The sequence below is a fragment of the Trachypithecus francoisi genome, unplaced genomic scaffold (assembly GCF_009764315.1).
Source record: "Trachypithecus francoisi isolate TF-2019V2 unplaced genomic scaffold, Tfra_2.0 Lachesis_group1, whole genome shotgun sequence".
NCBI lineage: Eukaryota > Metazoa > Chordata > Mammalia > Primates > Cercopithecidae > Trachypithecus > Trachypithecus francoisi.
In genome coordinates, this window is record NW_022681454.1 from 62562990 (window position 1) to 62575574 (window position 12585).

The 12585-nt window shown below is 45.1% G+C and overlaps 2 non-coding genes across 2 annotated transcripts; one reads left to right on the forward strand and one right to left on the reverse strand.

Moving 5' to 3' along the window:
* Positions 1-293: 293 nt before the first annotated feature.
* On the reverse strand, positions 294-401 carry LOC117086448. Its single transcript, XR_004438359.1, has one exon. It is a non-coding gene; the product is annotated as a U6 spliceosomal RNA (small nuclear RNA).
* Positions 402-4563: 4162 nt separating this feature from the next.
* LOC117086463 lies at positions 4564-4668 on the forward strand. Its single transcript, XR_004438373.1, has one exon. It is a non-coding gene; the product is annotated as a U6 spliceosomal RNA (small nuclear RNA).
* The last annotated feature ends 7917 nt before the right edge of the window (positions 4669-12585 follow it).

The following is a 12585-nucleotide window of genomic DNA, read 5'->3' on the forward strand; positions in this document are numbered from 1 at the left end:
ATACCAAAAATTTGGAGTATGCTTCTTACCCAGGGTCTCCATGAACTAAAGCAACTAAAATCAAACATATCTAAGAAAGAGCTAGATGATGAGTCTGCCTGTTTTAACCAAGTAGATGTTAATTTTTAATAACTGAGTCACTACAATACTTGATATGTTTACCTATGTGCAACAAGAAGTATCAGCAACTACACAGACTCCTTCCTGTTCAGCTAGTAGGTAATCTAGCATCCCACGACTGGGATAAATTAAGGCAGGAAGTGAGAACAAGTGGATCTAGAAGTCTTTTTTACAATAATATGGAATGCTTCATGAATTTGCATGTCATCCTTATGCAGGGGTTCTAATCTTCTCTGTATCGTTCTAATTGTTTTAGTATATGTGCTACTGAAGCTGAGCACTAGAAGTCTTACTTTATAAAACAGATCATGAAACTGGGCACGGTGGCTCACACCTGTAATCCCAGCACTTTGGGAGGTTGAGGCGGGTGGATCACCTGAGGTCGCGAGTTCAAGACCAGCCTGGCCAACATGGTGAAACCCTATTTCTACTAAAAATACAAAAAATTAGCCAGGTGTGGTGGCAGGTTCCTGTAGTCCCAGTTACTTGGGAGGCTGAGGCAGGAGAATCACTTGAACCTGAGAGGCAAAGGTTATAGTGAGCCAAGATGTTGGCTAGGCTTGTCTTGAACCCCTAACCTCAAGTGATCTGCCTACCTCAGCCTCCTAGAGTGTTGAGATTACAGGTGTAAGCCACCAGGCCCGGTCCAACTTCTCATCTTGATTTGCAGTTTGATTGTCTCTGGTTATGGCATCATGCATTTTGGTGAAATCTCTATTTGGCCCACACATCAGTAATAAGACTTGTCCTTTAAAATTGACATTGAGTTGTCTAGCTTCTGCTTGCAGGGCTTCGGGAACAGAGTAGCTCTTATTTTTAGTTGGAGAGTTGTAGCCACATATTGGAGGAAACTAGAATAATTCAGAATCTAGTTTAGTCTACAGGTAGATGATAAAAAGTTGAGAACAAGGAACAGGGGTACACTGTAATAACAGGTATACTATAGCTTTCCTCAGAAACACAGTTTTTCTCTCAATAGCAGTGGTCTCCAACCTTTTTGTGGAAGACAATTTTTCCATAGACCAGGATGGGGGTGGAGGGGATAGTTTCGGGATGAAACTTTCACCTCAGATCATAAAGCATTAGATTTTCATGAGGAGCAAGAAACCTAGATCCCTCACATGTGAAGTTCACAATAGGGTTCCCACTTCTATGAGACTTTGTTGTTTTTGTTTTTGAGATGGAGCCTCACTCTGTCACCCAGGCTGGAGTGCAGTGACTTGATCTTGGCTCACTGCAACTTCTGCCTCCAGGGTTCAAGGGAATACTGCTTCAGCCTCCTAGGTATCTGGGATTATAGGTGTGTACCACTACACCTGGCTAATTTTTGTATTTTTAGTAGAGATGGGGCTTCACCATGTTGGCAAAGTTGGTCTTGAACCCCTGACCTCAATCCCCCCAGCTTGGCCTCCCAAAGTGCTGGGATTATAGGCGTGAGGCACCACGCCTGGCCTCCTATGAGACTTTAATGCTGCTGATGGTCTGATGGAGGCGGAGCTCAGGCAGTAATACTCGCTCGTCTGCTGCTCACCTCCTGCTATGTGGCCTGGTTCCTAACAGGGGAGCTAGGCATTGGGGACCCCTGCTCTACAGTCAGCCCCATTTCTACCAAAGATAATCAGAGTAAAAGTAATTTGTTTGCAAAATAAGCTTAGTCTCATCAAACTTGGGCTGTTTATTTATACAAGTACAGCAAGAATAACAATTGACCACATAGGCTCTATTAAATGTTGCTTTGCTGGAACTTTTGATAGGAAATCAAATCCATTGGATTGGATTATTAACAACTTCTTGAGGCTATGAAGCCAAACCAAAGCATACTTCAGACTTTGTCTACAGTACCTGTAGATTCATTCTACACACTTGTCAAATATGGTATCCCAGTGAAAAAATATAACTAATATTTTCAATTTTATCCTGAGAAAACAGCAGATTCTTACTGAACTTAAGTAGGAAAATAACCATATTGCCATGAAAATAAAAATTTTCATGGATATTTCTAAATTCTGGAGGGATCAGGTAGGTACTGAAAGTAAATGTTTCAATTTTTGTTCACAAAAGCATACTTTGCCAAATTGCTGTAAGTTACAGGCAGCTTAAAAGAAAGAGTTGTCTTAAATCTGAAAAACAAAATATTAAAAAACCTGCAATATGGCTAGGCACAGTGGCTCACACCTGTAATCCCAGCACTTTGGGAGGCCAAAGCGGGCGGATCACGAGGTCAAAGATTGAGACCATCCTGGCCAACATGGTGAAACCATGTCTCTACTAAAAATACAAAAAAATTAGTTGGGCATGGTGGCATGCGCCTATAGTTCCAGCTACTCAGGAAGCTGAGGCAGGAGAATCACTTGAACCTGGGAGGCAGAGGTGGCAGTGAGCCGAGATCGCGCCACTCTACTCCATCCAGCCTGGCAGCAGAGCGCGACTCTGTCTCAAAAACAAGCAAACAAACAAAAAACCTGCAATATTTCAAATAAAAATGCTGTAAAAACCCATAATTCTTCATCAGTTTATTTAATCCCATGTAATTAATTTTTGTTCTGCTTGATCTTGGTTAGCAGCTCACGAACCCATCAGTTTCTTCATTGGAGTTCTGGAAATTTCTACCTAGTCCAGTGGTATGCTCTTAAAGTTATCAGAAACCTACATTTATTTGTCAGAGTCCTCTCTATCCTTCTGTTAAAAGAAAAAGCCGAATTAAGTTTAAAGCAGTTTAATTGAGCAATAAATGATTCGCAAATCAGACAGCCCCCAGAATCGCAGCAGATTCAAAGAAACTCCAATGGTGTCTTGTGGTCAGAACAAATTTATAGACAAGAAAAAGGAAGTGACGTACAGAAACTGGAAGTGAGGCTCAGAAAAAGCTGAATTAGTTACAGCTTGGCATTTGCCTTATTTGAATATAGTCTGAACACCCAGCAGTGTATGAATGGTTGAAGTATGGCTGTACTGGCATTGGCTAAGACTCAGCTATTATTATAGACACTATTATAACTACTAAGTTAGGTTTTCAATTTTGTCTACTTATTAAGTTAGGTTGCAGTTCATCCACAAGGACTCAAATATGGAAGTACGGAGTCCTTCTCACTTTGTTTGCTTTAACACTTCCCATGAATCTTCGGAGTTTCCCTCCGTCGCCCAGGCTGGAGTGCAGTGGCATGATCTTGGCTCACTACAACCTCCATCTCCCAGGCTCAAGCAATTTTCCTGCCTTAACTTCTTGAGTAGCTGGGATTATGGGCGCACACCACCATGTCTGGCTAATTTTTGTATTTTTAGTAGAGACAGGGTTTCACCATGTTAGCCAGGCTGGTCTTGAACTTGTGACCTCAGGTGATCCACCTGCCTTGGCCTCCCAAAGTGTTGGGATTACAGGCGTGAGCCACTGCACTGGGCCACACTTCCCATGAATCTTCTTGAAGACACAACACTTTAGGATTACAGTTGTTTGCAAAAAGCTCACAGAAGGGCTGGGCAGGTGGCTCATGCCTGTAATCCCAGCACTTTGGAAGGCCAAGGTGGGCAGACTGCTTGAGCCTAAGAGTTCGAGACCAGCCTGGGCAACACGGTGAAACCTCATCTCTACAAAAAAAAAAAAAAAAATTAGCTGGGCATAGTGGTGCACACCTGTAATCTAAGCTACTCAGAGTATCCCTTGAGCCAGGGAGGTGGAGGTTGCCGTGAGACAAGATCATGATACTGCACTCTAGCCTGGGCAACAGAGTGAGACTCTGCCTTAAAAAAGAAGGTTTTAGAAGAGCATGAGAATAAGGTAATTAATTGTGGACTTAAAATGACTATGGTTAAAAGTCTGATACGAGGTCAGGTATGGTGGTTCAGGCCTATAACCCCAGCATTTTTGGAGGCCGAGGTGAGAGGATCACTTGAGGCCAGAGGTTCAAGACCAGCCTAGGCAATATGACAAGATTTTGTGTCTACAAAAAAGTTTTTAAAAAATTAGCCAGGTGTGGCTGGGCGCAGTGGCTCAAGCCTGTAATCCCAGCACTTTGGGAGGCCGAGACGGGCGGATCACGAGGTCAGGAGATCGAGACCATCCTGGCTAACATGGTGAAACCCCGTCTCTACTAAAAAATACAAAAAAACTAGCCGGGCAAGGTGGCGGGGGCCTGTAGTCCCAGCTACTCCGGAGGCTGAGGCAGGAGAATGGCGTAAACCCGGGAGGCGGAGCTTGCAGTGAGCTGAGATCCGACCACTGCACTCCAGCCTGGGCGACAGAGCAAGACTCCGTCTCAACAAAAAAAAAAAAAAAAAAAAAAAATTAGCCAGGTGTGGTGATATGTGCTTGTAGTCCTAGCTACTTGGAGGCTGAGGCAAGAGAATCGCTTAAGCTCAGGAATTTGAGGTTGCAGTGAGCTATGATTGTACCATTGCACTCCAACCTGGGTGACAGAAAAAGAACTCGGTTCTAAAAGAAACTAAAAATTAAAAAAAATCTGGTGCTTGCAATTAGAATGATACAGAGATGATTAGCATGGTCCCCTCCACAAGGATGACACACAAATTTGTGAAGCATTCCGTATTTTAAAAAAAAAATTAGGCTGGGCACAGTGGCTCACGCCTATAATTCCAATACTTTGGGAGGCCAAGGCAGGTGGATCACTTGAGGTCAGGAGTTTGAGACCAGCCTGATCAACATGGCGAAATCCTGTCTCTACTAATAACACAAAACTTAGCTGGACATGGTGGCGCGCACGTGTAATCCAAGCTGCTTACTCAGGAGGCTGGGGCAGGAGAATCACTTGAACCCAGGAGGCGGAGGTTGCAGTGAGCCGAGATCGTGCCACTGTGCTTTAGCCTGGACAACAGAGGGAGACTCTGTCTTAAAAACAAACAAACAAACAAAAAAACTAGCTGAATGCCAGAATGCCATATTCTGGATAATAATTTAGTCAGATTGGTGGCTTTTCAATTTTGCTTCTGTTTCTTAACAGGATTACTGAGTTTAGGGTGGAGTCCGTTAACATATAGGTCAGACAAATCATTTTCTATGTCTGGACTCTAACATTGAGAACTTTGAAAAAAAAAAAAAGCAAAACTGCTTGACCTGAGGGTCTACGTTTTATAAAAAACACTTTTCCTGCTTTCTCTTTGTCTTTGGGGTATGATAGTAACTAAGCAAAAAGGTTGGCAGTTTCCATTTTTCTTATCAATTAATTACGTAAGCTTTTCACTTGCCTTTTGTAATAAGTCTTTTAAAAGAAGCAAGAAAAAAAATTTGAAATCTTTTTAGAAGGTTCTGCATATCCATAGGCATCCCTGGGTGGGTCTAATTCAGGAACTCTCTCTCTCTCTCTCTTTTTCTGGAGACAAGGTCTTGCTCTGTAGCCCAGTCTAGAGTACAGTGGTGTGCGATCAGAATTCACTGCAGCCTCAAACTCCTGGACTCAAGAGATCCTCCGTTACAGCCTCCCAAGTAGCTAGTAACTACAGGGGTATGTCACCATGCCCAGCTAATTTTTTCAAAGTTTTTATAGAAATGTGGTCTATGTTGCTCAGGTTGGTCTTGAACTCCTGGGCCAAGTAATTATCCCTCTTTGGCCTCACAAAGTGCTGAGATTACAGGTTAGAGCCACTGTGCCCAGCAGGAAACCTAATTTTTTTTTTTTTTTTTTTTTGAGACGGAGTCTCACTCTGTCGCCCAGGCCGAAGTGCAGTGGCATGATCTCGGCTCACTGCAAGCTCCACCTCCCAGGTTCACGCCATTCTCCTGCCTCAGCCTCCCGAGTAGCTGGGACCACAGGCACCTGCCACCACACCCAGCTAATTTTTTTGTATTTTTTTAGTAAAGATGGGGTTTCACTGTGTTAGCCAGGATGTTCTTGATCTCCTGACCTTGTGATCCACCCGCCTCGGCCTCCCAAAGTGCTGAGATTACAGGCGTGAGCCACCACGCCTGGTCAGGAACTCTCATTTTTAAATGCACTTCCTTTTCTTTTTTTGAGACAGGTCTCCTTCTGTAGCCCAGGCTGGAGTGCAGTGGTGTAATCTCAGCTCACTGCAACCTCCGCCTCCTGAGTTCAAGCAATCATCCCACCTCAGCCTCCCGAGTAGCTGGGACTACAGGTGCCCACCACCATACCTGGCTAATTTTTGAAATTTTTGTAGAAACAGGGTTTCACTGTGTTGCCCAGACTGGTCTCAAACTCCTGAGCTCAAGCAATCCACCCACCTCAGCCTCCCAAAGTGCTGGGATTACAGGCATGAGCCACCGTAGCTGGTCTAAACACTTTTCTTAAAGTTGAATATCAGCCTGGCGTGTTGGTTCATGCCTGTAATCTCAGCACTTTGGGAAGCCGAGACGGGCGGACCACTTGAGGTCAGGAGTTTGAGACCAGCTTGGCCAACAAAGTAAAACCCCATCTCTACTAAAAATACAAAATTAGCCGAGTGTGGTGGAGAACGCCTATAATCCCAGCTACTGGGAGGTTGAAGCATGATAACTGCTTGAAGCCAGGAGGCGGAGTTTGCAGTGAGTCAAGATCGCGCCACGGCCCTCCAGCCTGGCTGACAGAGTGAGACTGTCTCAAAAAGAAAAAAAAAGTCAAGTATCATCTCATCTGGAATGGTCCACATAATGACCATTGTAATTTCAAGTAATCTTTAGTAAGATTTCACTGATTTCACCACCTTTATAAGTATTTTCAGCTACTGGGGCCTTATACAAGTAAAAGGCAGGGGTAGCTGGAAGGTGGAATATTCATTTCTTCAGAAATTAAGGATCTGGCCGGGTGCGATGGCTCACACCTGTAATCCCAGCACTTTGGGAGGCCAAGGTAGGTGGATCACCTGAGTCAGGAGTTCAAGACCAGCCTGGTCAACATAGTGAAACTTGGTCTCTACTAAAAATACAAAAATTATCTGGGCATGGTGGTGCACGCCTGTAGTCCCAGCTACTCGGGAAGCTGAAGCAGGAGAATCGCTTGAACCCGGGGGGTGGAGGTTGCAGTGAGCCCAGGCAACAGAGCAAGACTCCAGTCTCAAAAAAAAAAAAAAAAAAAAAAAAAATTACGGATCTCATTTTTACATTGATTCTTGGATCTCTCAAAGTCAAGACAAAAGCCTAAGTGGGGGCCGGGCATGATGGCTCACACCTGTAATCCCAGCACTTTGGGAGGCCAAGGCAGGTTGATTGCCTGAGCTCAGGAGTTCAAGAACACCCAGGGCAACATGGTGAAACCCCATCTCTACTAAAAATACAAAAAAAATTAGCCAGGCATGATGGCGCCGCCTGTAGTCCCAGCTACTCAGGAGGCTGAGGCGAGAATCGCTTGAATCCCGGAGGCGGAGGTTGCAGTGAGCCGAGATTGCACCACTGCACTCCAGCTTGGGCTACAGAGTGAGACTCCACCTCAAGGAGGGGGAAAAAAAGCCTAAGAGGGAAACATCATGGGGTTGGGTGGTATAATTCTTTCACAGTGTACCTCACTGCATAAACATTTTATTGAGGATGGCAACTGCTACCTTGTTTCATGTCTAGTTTATTCTAACAGTCTCATTTTTTAGTGGCCAGCACTCTAATAGCTCTTAAGTACCTGAACTGTGCCCACTAGTTAAATGGTGGCTTTGGCTCTGAGATCCCCTTGACCAACTTACCTAGTAATTTTTTCTCATACCTAAGCAAGCAAGAAAACCTAACAAAAAGGATAGAATTAAAATTCCAGCAGATTCCAAAAGGCAGAATTCATGCCTCCTGCAGGAATAACCACTTAGAGCAACACTGTCTTAAAATGCAGCTCCTTGTTACCTGAGTCCATGAGTAAGGTAAACAACTAAAAAACAAAACCAACGAAACAAAACAAAACAAACCAAAAACCTGCAGCTCTTAAGCCAGACTTAATGGCACACACCTGTAATCCCAGGCACTCAGAGGCAAAGGCAGAAGGAACACTTGAGCCCAGTAGTTTGAGGCAGTAGTGTCCTTTGATTGTGCTTGTGAATAACCACTGTACTCCAGCCTGGAAAACATTACCAGACCCCTGTCTCTTTTATTTGTTTGCTTTTTATTTTTGTTCTCTGGTTGTTTCTTTCATTTGTTGGTTTGAGACAGACAAATGATTCTCACGCCTCGGCCTCCCAAGTAGCTGGGATTATAGGGGCGCACCACCACACCGGGCTAATTTTTGTATTTTTAGTAGAGAAGGGGTTTTGCTATGTTGGCCAGCTGATCTCAAGCAATCCACCTGCCTCTCAAAGTGCTGGGGTTACAGGCACGCACCACCGCACCCAGCCAAGACAAAATTGCAGCTCTTGCCAATGACTTGCCAGCCGCTGCGAACCCCAAAAGGTCATGCACTGTCTCACAGCATAAACTAATCCTAAATTCAAAAGCCAAAAAGAAAAGGGGAGTCCACCTGAGAGGAACTTACCTATAACTCTTGAGGCTCCATGAGGAAGACCAAGGATTTCAAAAGGCATCTGTGGCTCTGTGGCACCTCTCTGATATTCATCTGGGAGTCTCAGAAGTCATCAGCAGTGTCCTTCAGGTCCCTTTGTTGGTTGCCAGAACTGTCAAAAGACAAAATTACAATGAATTTAGTTTACATTTTTTTTTTTTGAGACGGTCTCTCTCTCTGTCACCCAGGCTAGAGTACAGTGGCGCGATCTCGGCTCACTGCAACCTCCGCCTCCTGGGTTCAAGCAATTTTTTTGCCTCAGCCTCCCAAGTAGCTGGGATTACAGGCGTACACCACCATGCCCAAGTAATTTTTGTATTTTAGTAGAGATGGGGTTTCACCATATTGGTCAGGATGGTTTTGAACTCCTGACCTCAAGTGATCTGCCCGCCTCGGCCTCCCAAAGTGCTGGGATTACAGGCATGAGCCACCGCACGTGCCTTTTACAATTTTTTTTTTTTAGACAGAATTTCGTTCTCGTTGCCTAGGTTGGAATGCATTGGCAAGATCTCAGCTCACCGCAACCTCTGCCTCCCGGGTTCAAGCAATTCTCCTGCCTCAGCCTCCCGAGTAGCTGGGATTACAGGCATGCGCCACCATGCCCAGCTAATTTTGTATTTTTAGTAGAGATGGGGTTTCTCCATGTTGGTAAGGCTGATCTCGAACTCCAGACCTCAGGTGATCCACCCACCTTGGCCTCCCAAAGTGCTGGGATTACTGGCGTGAGCCACTGCGCCCAGCCTCGCCTTTTACAAATCTTTTTTTTTTTTTTTTTGAGACGGAGTCTCGCTCTGTCCCCTAGGCTGGAGTGCAGTGGCGCGATCTCAGCTCACTGCAAGCTCCGCCTCCCGGGTTCATGCCATTCTCCTGCCTCAGCCTCCTGAGTAGCTGGGACTACAGGCGCCCGCCAACGCGCCTGGCTAATTTTTTGTATTTTTAGCAGAGACAGGGTTTCACCGTGGTCTCGATCTCCTGACCTTGTGATCCGCCCGCCTTGGCCTCCCAAAGTGCTGGGATTACAGGCGTGAGCCACCGCGCCCGGCCCATACAAATCTTAATTGACTTTTATTTTCTATTCTAGAATAGAAACATCTCATTCTATAAAGTAGAGTGAGTGTTTTGATGAGCTGAGCAAAGGAGGCTGGGTTTGTAGATAAAAAAAGGGCCAAGGAAAGTAAAAACAGAGAACACAAAGCAGATTAGTTGTTTCAGGTGTTTTCCCTATAAAGGTAAATGCAGAGGAGACTTCGTTATCCTGCCAGCTACCACGGGTCTGTTCGAGGATTTGGCCGTTATCTGTCTCTCCTGATTACTCAGGTCAAATAAACTTAGTTTCAACTTGGTCTTGTGGAAAGTGAGTAACTCCATTTTGATTTGGTCTTTTGGGCCTAGTAGAAGAGCTCAGTCCAAACCAATGACCTCTTATAGTTTAATTTTATTTATTTATTTACTTTTGAGACAGGGTCTCTGTCATGAGGATGGCAGGTGTTACCTTGGAGTGCTGGAGTGCAGTGGTGCGATATCGGCTCACTGAAGCCTCAACTTTGCGGACTCTGGTTTTAGGGTTAGTTTGTGCTGCGAGAGAGCGTATGATGTTTTGGGACTACAGGCAGGTGCCACCACGCCCAGCTAATCTTTTGTATTTTTAGTAGATACGGGATGTTGCCAGGTGCCCAGGCTGCCTCTTATTATTTACCCTCCTGATTATAAAGTACAGGATTTCTATCTATTTAAATTTCCAATCCACTCAGATTTTTATGTTATAGATGATGACTGCTGCTATTAAGAAAATGAGGGCAAGAGTAAATATAGGCAGAGTCTAATACATCAGCAACCTGTTATTTGTAGTGATGATCTGTTAGGAAGGGCTAACCCATTTTCCTTCTTGAAAGGGAGGTTTACGAAAAGAAAAATAGGCCAGGCGTGGTGGTTCATGCCTGTAATCCCAAGCATTTTAGGAGGCTGAGGCAGGAGGATTACTTGAACCCGGGAGGTCAATGTTACAGTGAGTCATATTCCCACCACTGCACCCCAGCTAGGGCAAAAGAGCAAAACCCTATCTCTAAATAAATAAATAACTCTAGGTTTCCCAAATCTTGCAGATGAAGAAACCCTCTTCTCTTTTTTAGCTGGGGCGGGGAAGACTAGCCTGTTCTTTGTTTTCCTTGTGAAGTTACAGGGTTACTGACAAACAAAATTACTGTTCAGGGAAGAGACATCCAGTGGCTTCTATGTCCAAGCCCATTCCTAGGAACCACAGTTCCAGTGGGGCCTCAACCCCTGAGGCCTCACTTGGCCCCTTTCCAGGTATCCAAGAACAAATCACAAAGAAGTAGTGGAGAACAAAAACCAGCCTGACCTCAGCACCTGCTCTCACCCCAAAGGGAGGTGAGGGCTGCTGGCATGGGTGGGGCCCAGGCCTAGTCTCTAGCCAGAGGATGTGGGGACCTCTCTCTTGGGGGCCTGCCCTTCCCACACCCCCTCTCCCAGCGAGGCTGTCTTGGACATTTTGGGGACTCCTCTGAGGGATCATGGTTCCTGCTCTGGGTTTCTCTTTTGTCATTTTAACACTGAGGCATCCCAGCCTCCCTTCCTGGAAGATGGAGTATTTGCACTGCTGCCTTTTCTTTCGTCCCTGTTTTTGTACAAAAATGACAATACTCTCTGTTGGACTATATTTTAACCCAAAAAAAGAAAACTGAGCCCCCTTCTCTTTGATACTGCAGGTTCATAGAGCCAAGTGTATCAATTTTTTTCTTGTTCTTTGTTTTTTGGTTGGGGAAAGGGTTTTCTAAGAAATACTGAACTTTCCTTACCTAAAAGTAGTACAGGTTAAACAAGTCAAACTTTAAATGTAATACCCATTGCTTTAAAATATTCTAGCAAAGAAAATAAGGTTTGGAAGATGGTGGCAGGGGATAGATGAAACAAGATTGAAGTGTTGACAATTTACGAAGTTCTGGAAATTCATTCTGCTCTTCTGTTTGAATTTTCCACAGTAAGAAGTTTTTAAAAATACTAGCTTTCTCTTATTTTTTACTCTAACAACTTCCTTTTGCTTGTCTTTGACCGGTCCTGGCCTCAGGGGGAGGAAAGCTGCACAACCAGTCTTTGTGTGTGTGTGTGTGTGTGTGTGTGTGTGAGCACAAATCTCTATGTTCCCTTGTGAATACAGTTTCATTAGGGGAGGGTTCACCTTTGTTATGCGCGTGATCAGCATATAATAAATATATGTTTTTTTTAGTGACAGGGTTTCACTCTGTCACCCCGGCTGGAGTTCAGCGGTGGCAATCACAGCTTACTGCAGCCTCCACCTCCTGGGTTGAAGCAATTGGCCTCCCAAGTAGCTGGGACTACAGGCCCAGGCCATCACGCCCCGCTTTTTTTATTTTTTGTAGAGACGGGGTCTCCCTATGTTGCCCAGGCTGGTCTGCAACTCTTGGGATCCAGTGATCCACTCACTTTAGCCTCCCAAAGTGCTGGGATTATAGGCATGAGCCACCATGCCGTGCCTGTATTTCATTTTAAAACAACGAAGAATGTTCTCCTTCCTCACATATCTCAAATTTGGGGGGTACCAAATCTCTGATATTATCCCAACGATTTTTTTATAACCAGAGTATCACAATTCCTTTCAGAAAGGATTCTTTAGCCGCTCACACCACGGGTTTCGGTGGCACATCTTGGGGTGGCACAGACCTGTGCTATAGGTTTCGGCTCTACCCAGAGCAGGATGGCCCTCTTTTTTTTTTTTGAGATGGCGTCTCACTGTGTCGCCCAGGCTGGAGAGCAGTAGCACGATCTTGGCTCACTGCAATCTCTGCCTCCTGGGTTCAAGCATTTCTCCTGCCTCAGCCTCCTGGGTAGCTGGGATTACAGGAGCCTGCCACCACACCCGGGTAATTTTTGTATTTTTAGTAGAGACACAGTTTCACCATGTTGGCCAGGTGATCCGGCCCCCACCCCCCCACCCCCCGTCGGCCTCCTAAAGTGCTGGGATTACAGGTGTGAGCCACCACACCCGGCCTAACTTTTTGTATTTTAGAAG